This window comes from Prinia subflava, chromosome 23, assembly GCF_021018805.1.
Source record: "Prinia subflava isolate CZ2003 ecotype Zambia chromosome 23, Cam_Psub_1.2, whole genome shotgun sequence".
Lineage (NCBI taxonomy): Eukaryota > Metazoa > Chordata > Aves > Passeriformes > Cisticolidae > Prinia > Prinia subflava.
The window spans coordinates 2,864,525-2,887,981 of NC_086269.1; the positions used below are offsets into that span (position 1 = coordinate 2,864,525).

The following is a 23,457-nucleotide window of genomic DNA, read 5'->3' on the forward strand; positions in this document are numbered from 1 at the left end:
GTTTAAAAAAAAAACCCTCTTAATGAGCAGATTAGTCATGGTGAATGTTGGTAATGCTTTGTTAATTCCCGAGGCTGCTCCGTAACCGGAGATGTCAAAACTCTGCTCGTGTGCCTAAAAAACGTGGAAGTGTGTGCTGGAATCCCTGGGGATTCCTGGGGTTTTCTTAAGACACTCTGCTGTTCCTGGAGTTCCAAAAAGGAGCCACGTTCTGCCTTTAATTAACCCCTTGACGTCAGTGGGTTTCCAGAGCGTGAGGATGAGGAGGATTTAGTGCTTTATGTCCCAGCAAAGCCGTCGCTGCATTGTGGGAATGGAGACTCAGCTGTCCCAAATGGCTCTGTGGCTTTTCACTCCCTTGACGGCCAAAATTATTATTTTCTCATGAAAAAACCTCTCATTTTGCCTGTTAAATCACAATTTGGAAGTTGGTTGTTTTCTCGGAGGTGGAGGTGGCCACGCTGAGGTCCTGCTCCATTGTGGATCCTTTTTTTTCTGTTTCTGCACCTCTCAAAATCTTTGTCAGTGTTGTCTCATCCCCTAAACTGAAGCCTGACCAAGAGGGAGCAGGGATTTTGGGAATGGAGGCCTCACCCTTGCACGGTTTATTATTTATATTTATTTATTTGTACAGGTGATGTTCTCAGGGTCATGAGTGCTTCAGTGGCAGAGCCAGCCCCAAGTCTTGCTGCCACCCCAGGAGATTTTTGGGGTTTTGTTCTATTCTTGTGCTGTGGCATTTTTTTAATCTCACAAAGAGAGTAAAGATCGTGACTCTGATTTTAATTCTTAGACTTTGCAGGCTCATTGCAGCTGTGCCAGCGTGGATTTCTGCGTGGGTACAGGGTCAAAATGGGCCAGGCACTGGTGCCACCATCACCTCGGTGTCCTTGTCACCTCAGGGGCCATGTGGGGTGTGACCCCCATTATCTGAGAGCCCCCACCTCAGGTTCTCTGTCCTCTCATGGTCCCCACAGCCCTCCCTGGACCTTTCCCATCACCTCAGGGACGGTTTGGGGTGTCCCCTCATCACCTCAGGGACCCTTTGGGGTGTCCCCTCCTCAACTCAGAGACCCTTTGGGGTGTCCCCTCATCACCTCAGAGATCCTTTGGGATGTCCCCTCATCACCTCAGGGACCCTTTGGGATGTCCCCTCATCACCTGAGGGTCTCCATCACCTCAGAGCCCCCTCCATGGTCTCCCCATCACCTCAGAGACGCTTTGGGATGTTCCCCTATCACCTGAGGGTCTCCATCACCTCAGAGCCCCCATAGCCCCCTCACTGGTCCCCCCATTACCTCAGAGATCCTTTGGGGTGTCCCCCCTCAGGGCCTTCATCACCTCAGAACCTCCTTGCCTCCCCCCCATCACCTCAGGGACCCTTTGGGGTGTCCCCTCATTACCTCAGAGACCCTTTGGGGTGTCCCCCCTCATCACCTGAGGGTCTCCATCACCTCAGAGCCCTCACAGCCCCCCCATGGTCTCCTCATAACCTCAGGGACCCTTTGGAGTTCCCCCCTCAGGGCCTTCATCACCTCAGAACCTCCTTGCCCCCCCCATCACCTCAGGGACCCTTTAAGGTGTCCCCCCAATCCCCTCAGGGTGTTCATCACCTCAGAACCCTCTTGGCACCCCCCTCACCTCACGGTCCCCCTGGGGTGCTCCCTCATCGCCTCAGCATCTCCATCTCAAGGTATCCATCACCTCAAAGCCCTCACAGCCTCCCCCTTGTGCCCCTCATCACCTCCGGGACCCCCATGGGGTGCGCCCCCCCATCACCTCAGCACCCCCATCACCTCCGGGCCCCCGTGGGGTACCTCCCACCTCACACTACCCCCTCGAGGGCCCCCGCGCCGCCCCTTTAAGAGCCTCTTTGTCTCCGAGACACCCTTATTTACCCTCCCGTGCCTCAACCGAACTTCGGCCCCGCGATTCACAAAGCCCGGTACGTCACGGGCGGGGGCGGGACTCGAACCCGCGCCGGCCCGCCCCCCCCGGCGCCCATTGAACAGCGCCCCCTGCCGGCTGCGCAGACTCCGTACGTCCCGACACCTCTCTGCCCGCCGCGGCGTACGCTACGCCCTCGGGGTGCGTACGCTACGCAATCAGCGTAAATACCCGCGGTCCCAGCCTGTGTGCAGCGCTGCGCAATTGGCGTAAGCGGCGGGGAGGGAGGCGGGTGTTAGCGTTGAGTGACGTCCGCTCCAGCTAATGGAAAGGCGGGGCGGGGCGCGGCGGCCAATGGGCGGGGAGGGGGCGTGTCCGGCCGGGGCGTCTCGCGCTGGGTGACAGCTCGCGCGTGCTGGTGATGGCGGTAAATAAAGGGGACGGGGGGGCGAAGGGGGGGGGGACACACGGGACGCGACCCCTCCTGAGGACAGAGAGGGAGAGAGGGGTGGGCGGATGTGGGGGCTGAGGAAGAGGAGAGGAGGGGTCTTTGGAGCCCCCCCTTCAAAGGGACCCCCCCCGTTCCGTGGTGCGGTTGTGGGGCTGAGGCGGACCCCGTTCCCCCCCCCCTCCCCATCCATCATTGGGGTCGCCGCCTTTGTGTACGGGCGGGACCCCCGCGCCGGGCTCGGCGGCTCCGCAACTTTCCCTTTGTTGAGGGAACATCCTCCCCTCTCCACATTCCCCCCCCTCATCCTCGGGATCGACTCCCACCTCGCCAGACCCCCCCTCTTTATCCTCCTCAAGACCCCCTTCCTAAAATCCCCCAAACCCCCTTCCAGCTCCTCATGCCGCCCCTTCCCGGGACCCTCTCCCCACACGCTCCCCCCCTCCCCGAGACCGTCAGGGGGTGCTGGGGGTCGTGGCTTTGCTGGGAAGGGGAGAAAAAAATCCCTTTAAAAACTCCCCTTAAATCTCCGTGCTGAACGTGGTGGAGCGGGGAGAAACGGGGGAAATCGGGGCGGGTTTATGTTTATTTAGAAAAAAAAAAACAAAAAACAACCCCTAAAAGCTGTGCGTTTGTATCCCCAAGAGGGGGAAAGAGCTGAACTTCATCCGGGGAGGGCTCGGGGTCAGCTCCAGGCAGCAAAACTACTCCAAAATCCCTCTTTTTAAACCTCCAAAAGGGGTCCCCCCCTGCCACCAGGGCTCCCGGAGCCACGGGAATCACGGCTCGGGGATAACCGAGCCCCTCCAAACGGGAAAAGCTGCTAATTTTAGGAAAAAAGCGCCCCTTTAATCGCTTTACGTAGGGAACGAGCCTGATCCCTTGTGTCGCAGCAGCTCCAGGTGGAACAGCGTGGGGAGAGCATCCCGTTATCCCGAAATATTGAAGCTGGGAGAGTGGGAAGTTGTCCTCACTTTGCGGAGTTCTTTGCTGTAGTTTTCAGTCAGGGAGAGATGCCTGGAGTGGCTGGGCTCGTCTGGTGTGAAGCGATGCAGAAATTTGGTCCTTGCACGCTCCGCTGCCTCGGGGGAGATGCTGGTGGAGCCCAGGGAGAGAGGCGGTGATTCCAGGGAAACCGATGGATTTCAGCGGGAATTTTTCCTGGAGTAGTCAGTCTTTATGTGAGGAAGAAAGGCAGAAAGCAGTGGATTAAAAGGGATGATTTTGGGGGGCTGGAAGCAAAAATAAAGTGTTGAGGAAGGGAGCTGAGAGCTGAGCTGCTGCTGGAGCTGTGGAAACGTGGCTGGGATGTGGGAATGAGGATGGGAAAAAGAGCTGGAGGATGAGAGAGGATAAACTAGTGGAATTGTGAATTAAAAACTCTGTGTGGATTCCAGCAGCGTGGATTAAACTTGGATTAAATGAGTGTTGCTGTAAAGTGTTGGGAGCTGCCTCATGTGGAATTTTCACCAAAATTTGGCTGCTCTGCCTTGGCCAGCTGCACTCGGTGGTTCCCGTGCTTTATCCAGGGTCAGAGAGGTTGGGTGATGTTTAAAAACCCAAAAAGGAGATGGCAACAAAAGCCATGGGGTTTCATTTGGTGTTTTTAATTGCCTTGAGAACGGGCTGGGTGCAAATATTTGGGAGTGATGTGCCAAGCGTGAGCAGCATTTGATGTCTCCGAGCTTTCAGCAAACCATAAATGTGCATTTATTCCTCCCCTGATCATTCTCCCAATGAATACGAGCTGCCTCCAAGTGGAAAAGGGGGTTTTGAAGTTGGCAGATTTTTTCCAGCGTGGAATAATTCCGGGTTTTGTGCGAGTTTGGGTTTGTTACAAGGGAATTTTGCTTGTTCAGGAGCAGGGCTTGGACAATAGTCACACATGCAACGGGTTAGGGGCTAGAAAAGAGCCAAAAAACCCAAAGTGGGGATTTTTTTTGCTGTTGTGTGTCCAAGGATTGTTGAGGAAGGAATCTCTTGCTGCAATTCCTGCTGAGATTCCGGCTCCGTGTGGTCCAAGGTTTGTGAGGATGGAGAAATTTGGGATTGTCCTCGGTGCTGGGGCCGGGGGGAGCGTTTGAGTTGGGAAGGGAATTGTGACAATTGCTCAGTGGGGACAGAAAAAGGCACATTCGGGTTCTGGCTTTTTTTTTTTCCAGAGGATTTCTCGTGGCTGCTGCAGCTCTGCCCACATCACACGCTGCAGGTTGTTTTCCTCAGAGCTAAAACACACTCACTTGTTAATTATTATTTTTAAGCAGGCCTGTGTTGTCTCAGCACCTCCAAACACATGACAAGAAGCACTTTCTCAGCACCAGAAGTGGTTCATTCAGTAGAAAGGACTGAAAATGGCTTTTAGATCCTGTTTTTCTTGGCCTTTTTTTCCCCTTCGTTCACTGTTTTTATACTCAAATGTCACAGGGCTTCTGCTGGGACCCGTAAAGTGAAATTCAGTGTTTTCTCAGGCCTCAGAAGATGTTAATGGATTGATTTAGAACAGTTAACAAATGGAAATGCTTCAAAATATCACAAAATTCTAAAAAATACTACAAAATTCAGCTGCTGGTGTGTAAGTGTGGATTCCTTCCCGAGTGCTTTTAGCTTTGGGGAAGTGTGAAAGGTTTTCTGAAGTTGACCCCAGCTCTGAGGCAAAACAAAACCGAGAGGGTTGGTTTAAAATCATTGTAAATAAACAGAGAAATAATAAATGAGTTGTCAGACAACTTTGCCTGTAACTGGGAGCAGTGGGTGAGGTCAGGAGGAACGGGAAGATGGGGTTGTTCCAAAGATCTCCCCCTCCAATCTTGATTTTCCTCTCCAGTGAGAAGAAATTTTCTCACTTTGTTAAACAACCTTTGTGGTTTTCGGCTTGAATATTTCATCAAGGGTTGGGTTTGTTGCTGGGTTGGTTTGGGTTTATTTTTTTTTTCCCTTTGGGGAATGAAACCTTGGGAGATGTTTTTATCTCAGCAGCTTGGTGCTCATAAATCCTTCACCTTTCCCAAACCCCTTCACCTTTCCCAAACCCTTCACCCCAGGCTCTTGTCTACAAAAAAAGCCCCCCTTGAATTCCAGTGAAAAAAAGATCCTCATTAGTGTGAAACCCTTAATGAGTCTTTGCTCCTAAGGGTGCTGAGCAAATCCAAATGGTCGAACAGAAATTATTTTAAAAATCCCATTCAGAGCTGAGGTTATTGGTTGTTTTTTCCCTGGGTGCTCACAAATGATGCTCACGTTGGGATTTTAGGAGATTTTAGAAGATGAAGCAGGTGAGGCTTTTGTGGCTCAGGAGCCAGGGAATTCCAGAGCACCCCATAAAAACAAAACAGAATAAAAGGGAGAGCCGGTGAAACTCGAGGTGAGGTTCTGCCCTTTGCCAGTGTCTTTGGGATGGAATTTTAGGTGAACTAAAGCTGATTATTTATTTGCTGTAATCGATATCCTGATGCACTGAGGAAAATTCAGATTAAAACCCACTGTTCTGCTGGGTGTGAAAGGAAAAAAATCCCTTTTTTCACCTAAAAAATCCCTTTTTGCACCTAAAAAATCCCTTTTTTAGCGTTAAGGAGCATCTGCAGTAGGCAGAAAATAACACAAAGCTGCAAAGTTTATATTTTTTCCTAATTGTTTTTAATGAGCTTTTAGCTTGCAAGATGATAATGAGGAGCACGTGAGTTTTTACACCTCCAGTTGGTGACAAATCCCTCAGAAAACGCCAAATTGTTGGGACACACCTTGAGATTTCTGAAAAGAGCACTCGCTAGGTGAGTTCCCTTAATTAGCTAATTATGCTGTAATTCACCGAGAAGCCTGGCTTTGCTGAGGAAGTCGAAAATAATCTGAAAACCGGGAGCTTTTTTTTATTTTTTTTTTGTTCCTCCCCACGGCGCTCGCACTTTTATCGCCTGTCTGTGCTTGGCTGTGTAATTCAGCTTTCAGCTGCTTTTCCAAATGGAGACGGAGAGCAGGAATTCAGGGATGTGACAGCTCCAAGTTCCTCTGAAATGTGTCTGGTAAAGTGTCAGTCGTAACAAATGGACTGTTCAAAGAAAGGTTCTGACTGAGGAGGTGTTTTTGCAGCGGTTTGGGGGAGTTTGTTGGTTTAAAATCCAAAGGAAAAAACACATCCTCAGGCAGGGGAGTCCCCCCAGCAGGCTGGAATCGCTAAATAATTTGAATTTCAAAGGAAATAATTGTTTGGGGGGGGTGGTGTAAACCGCTGAAACTTTCAGCCTCTCACCGTGTGCACTGAAAAAACAGAATAATGTGGTTTTCCCTCTCTGGATGCAGCCAGGGATGGGGTTTGTTATTTGTTATTTTTTTAAAAAAAGGACAAATTTACTACAGCAAAGCTTTGGTGCATTTCTGCCTTTTTCGGGCAAAGTGTGGAAGATCAAGGCAAGAGTTGTGGGGCTGCATTGGGATGTTCTATAGGGTGCATTGAGATATTCTATAGGTGCATTGGGATGTTCTATAGGGGTGCACTGAGCTGTTCTATAGGGGTGCACTGAGCTGTTCTATAGGGGTGCACTGAAATATTTTATAGGGGTGCATTGAGATATTTTATAGGGTGAATTGAGCTGTTCTATAGGGGTGCATTGAAATATTTTATAGGGGTGCATTGAGATATTTTATAGGGTGCATTGAGCTGTTCTATAGGGTGCACTGAGCTGTTCTATAGGGTGCACTGAGCTGTTCTATAGGGGTGCACTGAGCTGTTCTATAGGGGTGCACTGAGCTGTTCTATAGGGTGCACTGAGCTGTTCTATAGGGTGCACTGAGCTGTTCTATAGGGTGCATTGAGCTGTTCTATAGGGTGCACTGAGCTGTTCTATAGGGTGCATTGAGCTGTTCTATAGGGGTGCACTGAGCTGTTCTATAGGGGCGCACTGAGCTGTTCTATAGGGGCGCACTGAGCTGTTCTATAGGGGTGCACTGAGCTGTTCTATAGGGTGCACTGAGCTGTTCTATAGGGTGCACTGAGCTGTTCTATAGGGGTGCATTGGGATGTTCTATAGGTGCATTGAGCTGTTCTATAGGGGTGCATTGACATATTCTATAGGGGTGCATTGAGATATTCTATAGGGGTGAATTGAGCTGTTCTATAGGGGTGAATTGAGCTGTTCTATAGGGTGCACTGAGCTGTTCTATAGGGGTGCACTGAGCTGTTCTATAGGGGTGCACTGAGCTGTTCTATAGGGCACACTGAGCTGTTCTATAGGGTGCACTGAGCTGTTCTATAGGGGTGCATTGGGATATTCTATAGGGGTGCATTGGGATATTCTATAGGGGTGCATTGAGCTGTTCTATAGGGTGCACTGAGCTGTTCTATAGGGGTGCACTGAGCTGTTCTATAGGGGTGAATTGAGCTGTTCTATAGGGGTGCACTGAGCTGTTCTATAGGGGTGCATTGAGCTGTTCTATAGGGGTGAATTGAGCTGTTCTATAGGGGTGCACTGAGCTGTTCTATAGGGGTGCATTGAGCTGTTCTATAGGGGTGAATTGAGCTGTTCTATAGGGGTGCACTGAGCTGTTCTATAGGGTGCACTGAGCTGTTCTATAGGGGTGCACTGAGCTGTTCTATAGGGGTGAATTGAGCTGTTCCATAGGGGTGCATTGAGCTGTTCTATAGGGGCGCACTCAGCTCTTCTATAGGGCGCATTGGGATGTTTTATGGGGTGCACTGAGCTGTTCTATAGGGTGCAGAGCTGTTCTATAGGGTGCATTGGGATGTTCTATAGGGCACACTGAGCTGTTCTATAGGGTGCAGAGCTGTTCTATGGGATGCATTGGGATGTTCTATGGGGTGCATTGAGCTGTTCTATAGGGGTGCATTGAGATATTTTATAGGGGTGCATTGAGCTGTTCTATAGGGGCGCACTGAGCTGTTCTATAGGGTGCACTGAGCTGTTCTATAGGGTGCAGAGCTGTTCTATAGGGGTGCACTGAGCTGTTCTATAGGGTGCAGAGCTGTTCTATAGGGGCACATTTAGCTATTCTATAGGGGTGCACTGAGCTGTTCTATAGGGTTCACTGGGATGTTCTATAGGGTGCAGAGCTGTTCTATAGGGGTGCACTGAGCTGTTCTATAGGGGTGCACTCAGCTCTTCTATAGGGCGCATTGGGATGTTCTATAGGGCACACTGAGCTGTTCTATAGGGTGCATTGAGCTGTTCTATAGGGTGCAGAGCTGTTCTATAGGGGCGCATTGAGATATTTTATAGGGGTGCATTGAGATATTTTATAGGGTGCACTGAGCTGTTCTATAGGGGTGCACTGAGCTGTTCTATAGGGGTGCATTGAGATATTTTATAGGGTGCATTGACATATTCTATAGGGCACATTGAGCTGTTCTATAGGGTGCAGAGCTGTTCTATAGGGCACATTTAGCTATTCTATAGGGGTGCACTGAGCTGTTCTATAGGGGTGCATTGAGATATTTTATAGGGGTGCATTGACATATTTTATAGGGTGCATTGACATATTCTATAGGGCACATTGAGCTGTTCTATAGGGCACATTTAGCTGTTCTATAGGGGATCAGCTGAATTCAGGCACGCTGAGCAGGCTCCCATCCCTCATTCCCTGTGACAGGCAAACCCAGCCCCTCCAAGGGGCAGCTCTGCCTCGGGACCGCCTTTCCCCGCTGGCGTTCAGATTTAATGAAGAAATGCCCTAATTGCGTTCTGCCCCTCTCTCCCGGGCTGGGAAAGCCTCCCGGGACAATTGGAGGGTTGGAGTTGGAGCAGAGGCGGTGTGGAAGGAGCTGGGCAGGGCGGGGTGAGGAGGTGACGAGTGGATTTTGGTGGAAATCCTAAAAGTTTCCTGAGGGCAGCACTCGGGGGCTTTATTCCCCCTTTTTTTTTCGGTGTCTGTGAGCCTGACTCCACTCCAGTAATTCCTGATAAAACTGGGAACCTTTTTTATATTTTATGATTTTTTTTTTAATTTAAATTGCAGAATTCCAGACTGGTTTGGGTTGGGAGGGACCTTAAATCTCACCCAGTGCCACCATGGGCAGGGACATCTCCACCATCCCAGGTTGTCCAAACCCCATCCAGGCTGGCCTTGGACACTTCCAGGGATTCGGGGACTGTGCCAAGGTCTCCCCCCCTTCACAGGGAAAAATCTTTCCCTAATATCCCATCTAAACCCATTCCCTGACACTTTAAATCCATCTCCCCTCGTCCTGTCACTCCCTGCTCTTGTAAATCTTTTCTTTGGATGTGCTGGAATCATTCCAGCTCCTGCCTGGTGCTGGAATTGAATTTATCCAGGAATTTCAGCTGGTTCAGAACTGCACCTTGTGTTAAATAAGTGCTGTGTGAATGAAGAAAATGTTGTTTTGTCTGACTCCTATCTCGAATGTTATTATTATCATTATTATTATTATTATTATATTTTTGTATTATTATTTTGTATTGGGGTCCCCCAGAACCAAATCATTTCTTCATGCACTGAACTTCAGCAAAATAAAATTGGGCATGGAAACCTCCCCCCTTCCTCAGAGTAACTCAAGGAATGAGGAGTTTATGGGGTTTATTGATTAATTTTGTTTGCGTTTGTAGTCACTGTGGGGGTTTATCAGGGGTCTGGGTGGAGGGAGGGGTGTAAGGATGGAGTGACACAAATCCAGGGATATATTTTAATATTTTAATATATTTCTGTGTGTTGGTAGAACTGAACAGCCCAGTCAGATTTTGGATGTATTAGGACTTTTGAAGTCATTAACAGTGAGAAATTAAATAATTCAGACATTGTGGCTGGCTCAGAGGGCTGCTTTAAAGATGAATTAACTGAAAATTGGGCTGTGTTATTTAAAAACCTTTTGATTTGGGATGAGGGGGTCTCAATCCTGGATTTCAGCATCCAGTGACCTCCCATGGCAGTGAGGTGAGGTTATTTTTATTCTTGAAATTCCTCTTAGTGCCTGCTGCTTCTGGTGGCAGGGATATTCCAAATTGCTGGTGTCACATTTGGAATATTTCATCTTTCATTTAAGAGCAAACCGTGTTGAAATGTCTGCTGGTTGCTGGATAGAAGTCAGCATTTGGACTTCCATGATTTTTGTGGATCTTTTCCAGCTCAGGATATTCTGTGATTTTTTTCACAGAAAAAATTCTGTGATTTTTTTTGTCTGCTCTGCAGCTGGAGAGAAATAATGGCAATATCATGTGGAAGAGGAGGTTGTTCTGTGAGGAGAACAAAATGAGGGTTATGTCCTTTAAAACCACACAAGCACAAAAAACATGTTTTAATTTTAAGGACAAACAATCTAGATCTAGAATGGCATTAATTATGCTGAAAAAAATCCTTGTAAAACTCTGCTATTCTTAAAAAAAAACCCAGAATCAGCTGTTTATTCCCTGGAGTTGTGAGAAAGAGCCCTGAGCTTGGATTTAATGATGTTTAATCATTCTTTCAAAAACACAAAGGAGGCACTAAAAGCTGTTCAGCTGAGCTAGAAAGAACTAATAGCTGTAACTCAGATTCAAAAGTGATTTAGTTCCAGAGGTAAATCCATAATCCGACCAGTCAGGAGTTAATCTGTCATCAGACTAAGACTAGAAGCAAATCTATTTAACTAAGAATAGTTAATTCACCTGAATCAGAGCAGGGATGAAGATCCTGCACACCAGAGTTTATTTGGAGGAAATGAAATATTCATGATGGAGAGTGGAAACAGCAAGTGGGGAAAAAAAATCTCCTTTGGAATTTGTTCTGCTCTTTTCCTGCACTTCCCAGGATGGCTGGACCTGCTGGTTTGGGTAATGTGGAAATTAGTGAGAATAAAGAAGGAAATATCTTGTTTATCCAAAAATTGGAAGGGTTTAGGAGCAGCTTTTTGTGGCATCAAACCCAAATTCACCTCTCCCTCTTTACTCTCCTTGTCCTGTTGTTGTTTCATCTGAGGACAAATTGAAGGGATGAACTTTAACCTCTTAGGAGGATAATTTATTAAAATAACAGATGCTGCCAGAATGGGGCCTGGCTTGATCTGCAGTTCTTAAGGAAGATTAACAACCTGAGAGTTCACAAATCGGGGTCCTGCTTCCGACCTCGGCCTGTGGGCAGGACAAAGGCACCACTCACATCCTGCAATTCAGAAAAAAAAATAGATTTAACCCAGAGCAGGATTCCTGTATGCAAATCAGGAATAATTCCAGCAGGAGATGGCAGGGCGAGGTGGATTTGAGCACGTGAAATTCTTCCTTTGGTACCAAAAAATAGAGGCACAACCCTTGGGGCTGAAAATATGAATTTTAGCTTTATTTATGCCATTTCAGATGCCTGTTTGGACACTGAGGAGGAGCAGGGGTTGCTGCCTGGATTGGATTTTCCCAGCACAAACCAGGCCCAGCAGCTGAGCAGGGGAAGAGGATGTGTAAATCCCTTAATTCTTTGTTGGCAAGAAAACACAGAAGCCCTTGGTGGAGCCCCAGGGTCCGAGTGGAGGGCTCAGAGATTTTCTGTTTCCAGAGCTGGGCACACAGCAGCGCTCTGGGAATGTGGGAATTTGGGAATTCTTATGGATCCTGGACAGAAATCCCATGGAGCACCTTGGGGTTTGCTGGGCAGGCAAATCAAACACCAAAATCCTCTCTGTGCTTGAATAAATTGGATAAATGACCGTGATTTACTCATTTTTTTACCATTTCCCAGCATTTATAAAACCCGTAGAAATTTTCCTGCTGTTACAAAACCCACATTAAATTTTCTGCTGTTCCACCTCACTCGTTCGGGGTTAAAAACCCCAAATAATTGATCGGCAGTGACAAAACCGGGTTTTGTATTTTTGTCTGGGGCTCTTTCCCTGCTCCCAGCCCAGCCTGTGGAATTGTGCCCTCCTTTTTGATGCTCTGTTCCTTCTGGCTGGGGACAGAAAAATCAGGCACAGCTTTATTCCCTCCGAAATGGCTCTGACACCTCGCAGTGCCCCGGGATGGGCTCCTTCCTAATCTGGGGAAGGTTTCACTGGGATGGAGCCGAGTTTTGTTCCAAAAAGAGCAGCAGAGGATTCCCCAGAAGTCAGCAAAGTGTTCTCCCCGTGCTGTAATCCCTCTTTGTGTGTGTGTCACAAAGAGAGGCTGGCACTGCTCTGCTGGGTCCCTGCGGGGCTGGAGCTGCCCAATTTCCCCATCCCTGTGCCGTGGAGGGCTCTGGGGTTATTTTGTTGGAATTCCCTGGGGTTTGAGGCAAAATTAATCAGATTTTGGAATGCTGGAGGTGCTCGAGAATATAACCCACTCTGCCTTTGCAGACATGGAATTGTTGAAACTGGGTGTTTAAACCTTTAAGGTGATCAAGTCCAAAATAATGATGGATTTTGGTGGTGTTGGGAAGAAGCTGGATGGGTTTGGAGAAGGATTTTCCCTGTGAAAATGTTTGATATTTTTAATCCACAATCTGTGGGCTGTTGCTGGGAACCTCAGCTGTGGATGTGTTGTTTTCCTGACGATCGGTGATAAATGGGATGTGCTGAGCGGGATCAGGAGCGTGGGGAAAAGCAAAAACGCTTCCAGCAGGCTGGAAAATGCAGGGATTTGTGTGGCTGGCTGTGATTTAAAGCAGTGATAAATCAGGGAAAATGGGAATCTGAGGGAAGGGTGCTGATCTCTGCTCCTGCTTTGTCACCTTGGGATAATTTGGTTTAACCTGTCCCTGGTTCATTATTCCGTGGGCACAGATCCCTGGGTGGAAGTGTGGAAGGAAGCAGAGATGCTGGGTTTGGTGGGATGAGAGGCACAAAAAAAAAGTGAATTTCCAACACATTTGGAGTCGGTGCTGCTGATTTTGTGCCCTTAAAGTTCCTCTCGTGCCTGCTCTAACTGAGCTGTTCCAGGAGGGAAATGTGGGTGGAAAACTTTGGGATATGGAACATCCCCCTCTGCTGTTGTCAACCCTGTGCACACAGGGAATTCTTTGGGAATTCCGGGGTTGTCCCAGGCTGGTTATAAAGTGAAATCAGAATTTTTATCAGTCAGAATCGGCTCTGGGCCTGTTCGAATTGTTCTTTTTCCTGCTCCGGGCTGATCATTCCAATGGTGTGGTTTTGCTGGAATTGCTTCAGGCTTCTCCAGATGGAAGAGGCAGGGAAGGGCTGTGAATTCCAGCAGGAATGGCTGTGAATTCCAGCAGGGAATCTCTCTGAATTCCAGCAGGAATCTCTCTGAATTCCAGCAGGGAATCTCTCTGAATTCCAGCAGGAATCTCTCTGAATTCCAGCAGGGAATCTCTCTGAATTCCAGCAGGGAATCTCTCTGAATTCCAGCAGGAATCTCTGTGAATTCCAGCAGGGAATCTCTATGAATTCCAGGCGGGAATGGCTGTGAATTCCAGGCGGGAATGGCTGTGAATTCCAGCAGGAATCTCTCTGAATTCCAGCAGGAATCTCTCTGAATTCCAGCAGGGAATCTCTCTGAATTCCAGCAGGGAATGGCTGTGAATTCCAGCAGGGAATGACTGTGAATTCCAGCAGGGGATTGCTGTGAATTCCAGCAGGGAATGGCTGTGAATTCCAGCAGGAATCTCTGTGAATTCCAGCAGGAATCTCTGTGAATTCCAGCAGGGAATCTCTCTGAATTCCAGCAGGAATCTCTGTGAATTCCAGCAGGGAATCTCTGTGAATTCCAGCAGGAATGGCTGTTAATTCCAGCAGGAATGGCTGTGAATTCCAGCAGGGAATGGCTGTGAATTCCAGCAGGAATCTCTCTGAATTCCAGCAGGAATCTCTGTGAATTCCAGCAGGAATCTCTCTGAATTCCAGCCGGGAATGGCTGTGAATTCCAGCAGGAATCTCTGTGAATTCCAGCAGGGAATGGCTGTGAATTCCAGCAGGAATCTCTGTGAATTCCAGCAGGAATCTCTGTGAATTCCAGCAGGAATCTCTGTGAATTCCAGCAGGAATCTCTCTGAATTCCAGCAGGAATCTCTGTGAATTCCAGGCGGGAATGGCTGTGAATTCCAGGCGGGAATGGCTGTGAATTCCAGGCGGGAATGGCTGTGAATTCCAGCAGGGAATGGCTGTGAATTCCAGCAGGAATCTCTGTGAATTCCAGCAGGAATCTCTGTGAATTCCAGCAGGAATCTCTGTGAATTCCAGCAGGAATCTCTCTGAATTCCAGCAGGAATCTCTGTGAATTCCAACAGGAATGGCTGTGAATTCCAGCAGGAATCTCTCTGAATTCCTTTCCTTTGGACTGGTCCAGGGGCACTGGAGTTGCTCAGGAATTCTGAATTATTTTAATGCCCAGATCCCAGTTTATTGACCCTTCCAAAAGCCATCCCAAAAATAAAACCTGGATGGAAAGAAAGAGGAGAAAGGTTTTTTTGTGCTGGATTAAATAGAGAAATTAACTTCTAGGACATAAATAACATTTTAACAATGCTGTTTAACATGCAGGGTCATTAAATAGAAATTCCCACATTTTCAGAGATCTGTAGGATATGGATCTTGTTTGGTTGTTTTCAGTGACTCTGAGGAATGTATCAACAATATTTCACCTGGACAAGGAGTTTTAAAGCTGAAGTCAAAGGTGAAAATTAAAAATTCAGCCACATGAGGTTTTAGTTCATCTCTCCGATGAGAAACTGAGCTTGGCTCAATAAGAATATTCAAATTTCATCTTTAAAATACTTTAAATTCTAAAAACTTTAAACTCACACGGCAGCACAAACAACTCATCCTTTTGTGAACTGAAGGATTTCACCTCCTCTTTGCCTTTTCCATGATTATTTCCAAACCCTGCTCCATTCCCAGGGATTTTCATGGGGAAGGAATGTGAATGGAAGACACATGTGGAGCTGGAATTCCAGCTCTTGGAAGAGGTGGAGTCAGAAATTTCTTTCCCAATCAACCCAAAAGGAGTTTGGTGCCTTCTCTGACTCCTTGGAATTCCCCAGGAAAAGCAGAGGGAGGTTTTGGGGTAGTGCAGCTCCACCAATTCCCCAGGAACAGCAAAAAAAAAAGGCAGGATTGGGTTATTTTATCCATTCCAGCCTTTAGGAATGGATAAAATTAATTTCCTTTTCACTCTAGGTGAGGTAACAGCACATTCCAATTTTCACAAAGCTCCAAGTTGTATTTAAAGTCTTCAAGAACTTAAAGGTTTTTCTGAAGAAAATTCCAGAGTTTTAGGGAAATGAGGTTTTTCATTCCCTGAGAACTTCATTTATCTGGAGCAGTTTGGTTGATGTGGAGGTTGGACCTGAAAATGCTTTATTTTTATATTTGTTGTGTTCTGAAGTCAAAGATGGACCAAAATCTGCCAAAATTCAGCTTCCTGAGAGAATCCAGACTACAAATCCTGCAGGAATCCTGTTTATTCCCACCAGGAATGCTGGGAATAGGATTTCCTTATCTGAATGCTTTGGGGTTTCTGACTCTTTTTTTGGGTTTGGTTGGCGTTTTAAAATATTTCCTTGCAAACTGATTCCTGACAATTCCAGCTTCGAGCCCAGAGTGGATTTTGGGAGCTCCCAGGAAGAGCTGAACCCATCCAGAGCCGGAATTAACCGGGAGGACTTCACAAACCTCAACTTGCAGGGGAAGTTGGCAGGAAAATCCCATTTTCTCACACTCCCTTGTGGCTGTGGCTGGATTTTGGCAGGGCTGGGTGGGGTGTGGAGCCCTCCTGGATCCAGCAGGAATTTCTCCGTGGCTCCTGTAGGATCCTGGCACGGGAAAATCGGGAATTGCCAGGATTTGGTGAGATCCAGGTGGAGGATTTGTCTTCCTCTTTTTTTTTTCCTTGTTCATTTTCCTTTACCTGTCATCTCAGCCTGCAGAGAGGGAAAGCAGCAATTTTAGGATAGAAAAAGCCTGAGAGTTTTCAGGAAAAGAGCTCCAGAATAATTGGCAAAACCTCTCTGGAAAATCTCTGTAGCCCCTCAGGGGTGGAATTTGCAGGTCTGAACCCAGCAGGGTTTGAAGGAGAGGAGCAAAGGGAAGAAACCCTGCTGGATTTTTTGGAGAAAGAGCAGGAAAATGAAATTTCTGCCTCTTTTCCTGGGTATTTTCCACGCTCTGAGTGAGTAATTGTGGAGCACGAGGGTCTCTAAGGACAGAGGATAAGGGGGTGTGGTGCTGCCACTCCTTCCTTGGAACAGCAATTCCTATTTTCTGACAAAATATCAATTTCATGAGGTTTTTTTCCTTGAAAAAATGTCACTTTTAGTGTCTTTGGACTGCAAGGAAGAATTCAGGAGGAATGGGGAGGTTTGGAGCCTCCATCCCTGGAGGTGTCCAAGGAATGTGACACTCCTGGAAGTTTTTCCAAGTGATCCTGGAAGTTTTTTCAGTGATTCTGGAATTCTGTAAATAAAAGATTTTTGCCTCCTGGGACAGCTCCTGCCAGAACTGGAAGGGGGATGCTGGAGCAGGAATTTATTCCCCATTTTCTGGGCAGCTCAGATTACAAGTTTACGTTTTCACATCTGGTTCAATAATTGGTGCCTCACAAACAGGGAGGTGAAAACAATCAGGGGAAGAAAATTCTTTTTTTTTTTCTGGAATTCTTGGAGATCTCTCTGATATCCCCACATTTCCATTTCGGAGTGTTTGCAGCAGAAATTGGAGAGTTATTGGAGAGTTCCACATTAAAAAAATGATTTATTGGGGTGGGAGGTGGGAAGTGCTTGGGTTTGGTCAAATCATAGTGAAAACTGAAAGGGGGAAGGTTCAGATCAGATATTGGGAATAAATCTCTGGGAATTCCATCCCAGCCCCTCCCAGGGAGGAATTTCTTCCCAATATCCAAACTAAACCTTCCCCCTTTCAATTTTCACTATGATTTGACCAAATTTCTATCTACTCCTTATGCAATTCTGGTGGAAAACAAGAATATATAAGGATTTTTTGCTACAATTCTGCAAAAAAAAAAGGTTAAAAAAAGGCAAACGTGCTTTATTTAATGTGGCACCAATTCCCAAAGGTTCTGTGCTTCACTTCTGCCGTTCCCAGGAGAGGGATGAAGGAATGAGTGAAAAAAATCCTTCAGTCTCAGCTTCCCACCTGTCCTGGCAGATGATTCCCGGCACTTTGTGCTCTCTTATTTATTCTGGAATCACCTTTTGGACAAATAAAATCAGTGTCACTCCAGGCTGGAACATCCAGCACCTCTCCTGGCCCCTGGATTGATTTTTTTTTTGGCTTTTTGCAGGTTTATTTAGAAAAAGAAAGTAGCTGCTGTCACCAGATGCCTGCAGATGGCTTTAATCAGGTTCCAAATGTGTAACAATGGCACAAAGGAGCGGAATGAGCTCGGGTGGTTTCTTTTAGGGGCAGCAGCCAAATTATTTCTGCTGCTTTTGGTTCTGGGAGCTGTTAGAGGATCTTGCCGGGGGTTTTTTCCAGGATTCTGAGCCCTGCAAGGCAACAAAAGTGGGGTTTGCCCCAGTGTTAAAGTGATTTACAAGGTGAGAAGTTTTCAAACAGGCTCTAAAATGTTATTAGCTGGACTAATACCCCTGTTTGGCTTTTATTCCCTGTTATTTTATTTCAGTTTTACTCATCTTTAGTGAGTTGCAGCGCTCCATGTGAATTCCTTCTCCCTCTTTTCCATCCTCTCCCCTTCTCCCTCTTTTCTCCTTCTCCCTCTTTTTCCCTCTTCCCTCTTTTCCCTCTTCCCTCTTTTTCCCTTCTCCCTCTTTTCCCTCTTCCCTCTTTTCCCTTCTCCCTCTTTTCCCCCTTCTCTCTTTTTTCTTCTCTCCCCCTTTTTCCCTTCTCCCCCTTTTTCCCTTCTCCCCCTTTTTCCCTTCTCCCCCTTTTTCCCTTCTCCCCCTTTTTCCCGTCTCCCTCTTTTCCCGTCTCCCTCTTTTCCCCCTTCTCTTTTCCCCTCTCCCTCTTTTCTCCCCCTTTTTCCCTTCTCCCTCTTTTCCCTCTTCCCTCTTTTTTCCCCTCTTCCCTCTTTTTTCCCCTCTTTTCCCCCTCTTTTTTCCCCTCTTTTCCCCCTCTTTTTTTCCCTCTTCCCTCTTTTTTTTCCCTCTTTTCCCCCTCTTTTCCCCCTCTTTTCCCCCTCTTTTCCCCCTCTTTTCCCCCTCTTTTCCCCCTCTTTTCCCCCTCTTTTCCCCCTCTTTTCCCCCTCTTTTCCCCCTCTTTTCCCCCTCTTTTCCCCCTCTTTTCCCCCTCTTTTCCCCCTCTTTTCCCCCTCTTTTCCCCCTCTTTTCCCCCTCTTTTCCCCCTCTTTTCCCCCTCTTTTCCCCCTCTTTTCCCCCTCTTTTCCCCCTCTTTTCCCCCCTCAGCCCTTCTCTGAAAAAGATCTGCGTAGGCAAGAAAAGCAACATTTTATAGAGATTCCTTAAAACCAGCTTTTAGGAAAAAAAAAATTTAAAAAATGCGAACCCAAGAGCTGAAGCTGATAATTCCAAAGATCAGAGCTCTGAGGGTTTCTTTCCAGAGCCTTTCCAATCCCGGGTGTTCCTTCCCCATCCTGAAATCCCAGTGTTGCTCACAGCTCATCCCCGGCAGCAATTTGGGATCTCAGGGCAGCCCCAGCCCTGTGATCTCTGCCAGTTTTGCTTTTCCCTCCCCTCCTCCTGCGTTTCCTGACTCACAAACCCTGCCCTCCTTTCCCTCCCTTCATCCCAGCCCCGGGATTCCCACTGAGATTGTAGCAAAGTGTTTGGAAAAGCCAGGAAAACTTCTCTGCTCAGTGCTGTGCCAGCTTTTCCAGGGATTTATTTCACTCCGTGGTGCAGGGCTGGACCTGCAGCTGCTCCAGCTGCCTTTGGAACGTGTGAGAGTAGATTCCAATCCTTTTTTTTAATTTTTTTTTTCATGGAAAGAGTCAAAAATATGAGTCAGCAACAGAAATCCTGAATGTGAAGAAGAGCTCTGAAGCCTGGTGGGTGGAGAAGTTTCACTTTCGAGGAAAAACCTCTCATTCAAGTGCTTTGGGGTTAAATAAACATCATTTATTCCTAATTTTCAGATGCACTGGGATGAGGTCTGGATTTGTAAGGGAGATATCTGTGGATACCTAAAAAGAGACAGGTGGGGGAATATCAAATGCAGCATCAAAGGTGCTTTTGTGCTGAGAAATTCTGAATTTCCACACACAAAGCTGCTTTGTCAGCCCACTGAGGTGTTTGGAATCTCTTCCCTTTCCCAAGCAGGAAATTTCTTGGCCCAGCACAGGAAAAGCCAAATCAGTTGACAAAAGGCTGCTGATTTATCTCCTGCATTGTCAAACACCATTCCTTAATCTGGTTTTATTTTTGTCATTCCCTGGATCTGCTGTGGGAGGGATTTCCTGGTACCCTGCTGAACCCAGCAGCTTTTCCTCCTTGGGAATTGAGAAGAAATTCAATATTTTTTTAAAAATTCACACGCTGAGACTTCACAGAGCTTGTGAGCAGCCAGCTGCTTGATGAATCCCTAAACAATTGTATTTTTATGCCTATTTTTTGTTCCGAATTCAGACCTGGTGTTGTGGGGAGGCTGAAGGGTTAAACTCCCCACACTGTCGCATATGGCAGTGAGCAGAATCACAGATGTTGATGATACAACATAATTAGTATTCTTTTATGTAAATGAAGGCTGTCAATGTTACCACAGTGTCTGCACTCCTGCAAGCTGGAATTTCTGCCACTTGCTCCCTCAAAATTCTGTATTTTATATCCACACCTGAGGAGGAAAATCGGGAGGAAAGAGGAGGAAAAAAGGCGCAGGGAGGTGGAAAGGTGGGGAAGGGATTTTTCCAACTTGGGGGAAAAAAAGACCAAATCAATCCTTTGTTTAGGTTTTCCTAAAATTTAAATCCTAAATCCTAAAATTAGGATTTCCAAAATCCTTTCCACTCCTGGGATTTGGGAGGGGATGAGCCCAGCCCGAGGGAAATGTGGGAATTTCTGAGCTGGTTTAAATAAAAACCTCAACAGTTCTTTGGGTGCTGAAGTGGCCACTTGAGCTTTCAGTGGAGTCCAGGAGAAAAAATTGAAGAGCTTTGATTTTTCTCTGAGAGATCCCACCCTCAGCAGCAACACCACTGATAAAGGTGGCAATTAAAGCAAATTTGTGTCATTTGGGGCCACCAAAAATGCATTTCCTTCACTCTGTGCCCACCCATGCAGGTGAGGCTCAATCCCTGCCTCAAAGCTTTGGCAAGTGTTAAACTTTGCACCTCATAAAATCATGTTTTAACACACATTCTGTGTGCCAGGTCCATGTGTAACCAACTTCATTCAGATCTGGTTTTCCTCTGTTTTTTTCCCATTTTCCCCATTTTTCTCTCCTGTGTGGTTCTTACTTTGTTGCAGTTTGCACCTGCCCGCTCCTCACTGCTTCCTTTTTATTGTTTGAAAAACCACCTAGAAATGAGATTTAACTCAGCACAGCTTTGCTTTTTTTTAATCTTTCCCCTTTCTCCTCCCCCTGTCTCTCACCAAGTGATCGAAGCAGCCAAAAATCCAAATGATCACAGGAGGGGCACGTTTTTCCTCCTGTGGTTTGTTGGTTTTTTTTTTTAATTCCCATTTTTTCCCTCTGCCATATGTTGGGTCATCCACTACAAAAGCCTCACCATGAAGAAGGCTCCATGTGATCAGCAGATTTTTACAGCCTGTCCAAAAAAAAAAAAAAAAAAAAAGTAATAAAACCAAACAAAAAAATGAAAGCAGAGAATGGAGTGGAATTTTGTGTGTGACATGAGGATCCTGGGGGTGATTCCAGGGAATTATTTCAGGAATAAATGAGGGGGTTAATGATGCTCCTGCCAGCGTTCCAGGGGTGGTTTCTGTGCATCACCAGGGTATTTTCCCTCTCTCTCTGCAGGGTTTTGGAGCTGCCTGGCAGTGAGGACTTCCCAGGGGCTGAATTCTGCGGGATCCGTGGGAAGATGGGGCTGCAGCGCGCCCGCGGCGCGGCGTGGCCGAGGAGAGGCTGTGGGAGCTGCACCCCGTGAGTATCCGGAGTGTGGGGGTGCAGGACACCCCTCTGGCTGCCCTGGGGGGTTTGGAGACCCCAGAGGAGGGTCTGGGGTCTGTCCAAGGGGTCAGAGCCTCACACAGGACACCGCCTCTGATCCCTGGCCATGTATCGGAGTCCAGGACACCCCTCTGACTGCCCTGGAGAGTTTGGAGATGGGACAGGGGGTCTGGGATCTCTACAGGGGGCTCAGCCAGCCCAGGAGCCCAGGAGGACACTGCCTCTGATCCCTGTCCAGGTGTCGAGGTCTAGAACGTCCCTCTGGCCACCCTGGAGGGTTTGGAGATGGGACAGGGGGGTCTGGGGTCTGCACAAGGGGTCACACAGAGCCCAGGAGGGCACTGCCTCTGATCCCTGTCCATGTGTCAGAGTCTAGAACCTCCCTCTGGCCGTCCTGGAGAGTTTGGAGACCCCACAGGGGGGTCTGGGGTCTGTGCAAGGGGGTCAGAGCCTCACACAGGACACTGCCTCTGATCCCTGGCCACGTGTGGGAGTGCAGGACATCCCTCTGGCTGCCCTGGAGATCAGACAGGGGGGTCTGGGGTCTGTCCAAGAGGTCACACAGAGCCCAGGAGGGCACTGCCTCTGATCCCTGTCCATGTGTGGGAGTCCAGGACATCCCTCTGGCCACCCTGGAGAGTTTAGAGATGGGACAGGGGGGTCTGGGATCTCTACAGGGGGCTCAGCCAGCCCCACACAGAGCCCAGGAGGGCACTGCCTCTGATCCCTGTCCATGGCAGTGAACACTCACATGCAGAAAGAATCACAAGCCAAAAGAATTTAAAATAAGTAGTAGCTAGTTTATCATAGAATGTAAATATAGAAATTAGGATTTTTAGTATATGGGGCTGAAGAGACAAGATGGAGGAATTGGGGAGTGGCCCCTGTGCTCCTTGTTCTTGCTCTCGTCCCCCATTTTCTGCTGAGTTGGATCACAAGGATTGATTTAGAGTAGAAATGACATGTTAGCATAGGTAGTAAGTGTTCTAAGATTTTGTAGATCAAAGTTTGTTGTGGACAGTGGTTGGGTCAGGGAGACAGGACATAAAGCCCAGGACCCTCTGATCTGCCCAGTCCTGCCGCGTGTCCTGCTCTGCTGGGGACACCTTGCAAAGCTCGTTAAGAACTGAGAGATAATTAAGAATAAACAGCCTTGATAACACGAACTGCTGGACTCAGCTTGTCGTCTCTGGCTCCGGTGTGAAACACCCAGGGCGAAGAGAAGCCAGAAAACCTCATTACCTCAGGGAACAGCGACTCCGAGGAGAATCCCAGGGAACAACAACCCTGAGAGCTGAGGGCTGCTCTGCCCTCCCTGCCTGCCCTCAGAGCCTGCCAGGGCTGCACAGAGGGAGCCACAGTCCACTGGGAGTCTCCTGAAATCCTCAGGATTTCAGTTTGTTTTTGTACATTTGTAACCCTGCAGTTCTTGGGTGTGTAACTCCAAACTCCACACGCAGCGTGAGCTCCACTTTGGGCAGACACAACAAATCCTCTCCAGGGAATCCAGGACACCTCCGGCCGGAGAGATGTGAGCAGAAGTGAACTGAGAGGGAGCAAACTTGGGAGAGATTACTTCATTACCTGAAGCTGTAATTGGAAGATAAAGGTGCAAATGAGGAATTGGGGGTGTCCTGTGCAGGGCCAGGAGTCAGATCTGATGATCCTTTTGGCCCCATTCCAATCAGGATATCCCATGACCCTACAAGAAGATTTCAAATCCGTGTCACAGCACCAAAATCCTTCTCCTTCTGTTCTTTGCCTCCACAGGTCAGAGCAGTGACACCTCCTGTGAGGCATGGACAGATGCAAACAGGGGGAATTTGGGGTGTCCTGTGCAGGGCCAGGAATCAGATTAGATGATCCTAACCCTTCCAATGACCCTAAAATGAGATTTCAAATGCGTGTCACAGCTCTAAAATCCTTTTCCATGTGTTCTTTGCCTGGGCAGGTCAGAGCAGTGACACCTCCTGTGAGACATGGACAGATGCAAATGAGGAATTGGGGGGTGTCCTGTGCAGGACCAGGAGTCAGATCTGATGATCCTTTTGGCCCCATTCCAATCAGGATATCCCATGACCCTACAAGAAGATTTCAAATCCGTGTCACAGCACTAAAATCCTTTTTCCTTATGTTTTTTACCCCCAAGGTCGGAGCAGCGCCGCCTCCTGTGAGACATGGACAGATGCAAACA

General features: G+C 47.6%; 1 protein-coding gene across 2 annotated transcripts in view; it reads left to right on the forward strand.

Moving 5' to 3' along the window:
- Window positions 1-2,254: 2,254 nt before the first annotated feature.
- Window positions 2,255-23,457, forward strand: part of USP49 (ubiquitin specific peptidase 49) — a 31,808-nt gene continuing 10,605 nt past the window's right edge. For both annotated transcript variants that reach the window (XM_063418543.1, XM_063418544.1), the window contains exons 1-2: window positions 2,255-2,314; window positions 21,111-21,236. The gene's annotated coding sequence lies outside the window, so the exon portion shown is untranslated. The remainder of the gene's footprint in view (window positions 2,315-21,110; window positions 21,237-23,457) is intronic.